The sequence below is a fragment of the Rousettus aegyptiacus genome, unplaced genomic scaffold (assembly GCF_014176215.1).
Source record: "Rousettus aegyptiacus isolate mRouAeg1 unplaced genomic scaffold, mRouAeg1.p scaffold_m13_p_18, whole genome shotgun sequence".
Taxonomy (NCBI): Eukaryota; Metazoa; Chordata; class Mammalia; order Chiroptera; family Pteropodidae; genus Rousettus; species Rousettus aegyptiacus.
In genome coordinates, this window is record NW_023416293.1 from 12,137,107 (window position 1) to 12,138,714 (window position 1,608).

The window sequence follows — 1,608 nt, forward strand, 5'->3', positions numbered from 1 at the left end:
CAGGGAGACGGGGAGGAAGGGAAGGTGTCCACATGCGTCCACGCAGCAGGAAAAGCCATTTCCAGAAATAATAATCAGTTTGAATAATCGTTATTGTAAACATCCAAAGAGGCAGCGTGCTGAATACGAGCAAGTCACGGCCATTTTAAAGTGGGCCCACTGCGATGGGGCCTGTGCGTGGCTGACCGGCTGTGCCGCCGGATGGCGGGCTTGGGGCGGTGGGCGGGCTCCTTACTCAGGCTGTGCCCCAGGTGCCTGCAGACAAGTCAGGAGCACCTTCGGGCTTTCTACCTGCAAATCTGCTTTTCCCTGGCTTCTTTCAAAAGACAGTAACAAAAAGTACTGTGGAATACCTTTTTGTAACCAGTCTTTTTTTTTTTTTATTTTTTGACAAAACATATATATTTTTTGAAAAGCAATTTCAATTCTCCTATAGACAAAGTTTTCTCTGTGAATGTCGTGAACATTTCTGGCTCTTTTCTCTCCTTTTGCAATTATTTTGTTTTTGTGGCTAGAGTTATACTGATAGCATATCAGTTTATTTTCCGAGTAGATGTCCATCCTGTCCACCATTAATATGTTATCTTCATCCTAAGCTCTGGGTGTACCAGGTACCACAGATGTAGTGATGTACCTGGAGATAATCAATAAATGCATTATTTTTCTTTTCGCTGAAAATCAACATGTTTTCATGATCACTCACCATGCATTATTATTGCCTTTGACAATAAATACAACTATTTTTTTATTTTTAGGTGAGGCAACCCTTGGTTGACCTCACAGATTGCAAGGACCTTATCAGCTTACAATCCTTTATTTTTTATTTTTTACGCCTACAGCACCTGGTCTTCCCAGGTGGTCTCCCATCCAAGTACTAACCAGGCTGACCCTGCTTAGCTTCTCAGCTCAGATGGGATCTGGCTTGTTTAGGGTGACATGGCTGTAGACTAAATACAACTATTTTAAGGTTACTTTAAACAGGCCTTAAATTCCTTGAAGGATGGTATTATACTTAGTTCATCTCAATAAATTCCCTGTTGGAACATTTATTTATAAATAAATAAATCTACTTTATGTCTGGACCTGAGATAGACCTTGGGGATATGTTAGGGAATTGCTTGTCCTCCTAAAGCTTAACATTATAATTTTGGGATTATAAATTAGTATCTTTATCTGGGATGGGAAGTAAAGTGTTCCATGTCAGGACTCAGCATGGTGAGGGTACCTAGGGATGCTTCTTAACAGATGTGGGTGGGCTGGTCAACCCGCCAGAACTCAGTTGGGTTGGCAAGAACCGACTTTCCCTTTGTGGGTTTCTGTTCAGTCTCTGTATTCATCAGCTAGGAATTGCCACTGATCATCTACTTCCTCCTGGGGATTCTAGAGGGTTCTGAGATCCCTCCATACTAGTCTTGCAGTCCTGGGCTTAACAAGGAACTGTAAGTGTGGGCTTCAGGCCTTTTCTGTGCTTCTCTTTTGGAGGCTCTTAGGAAATTAAATTTGGAAATATCACCTAGTCCCGTGTGTTTTGCAAAGACTGCAATTTATGTTAAAAGACGTTTCACAGAAAAAAAGCATTCCGGGGTCAAGTAGGTTTGGGAAACACTG

General features: G+C 42.0%; 1 pseudogene; it reads right to left on the bottom strand.

Moving 5' to 3' along the window:
* Positions 1-830: 830 nt before the first annotated feature.
* Positions 831-948, bottom strand: LOC118613443 (annotated as a pseudogene).
* Positions 949-1,608: the final 660 nt, after the last annotated feature.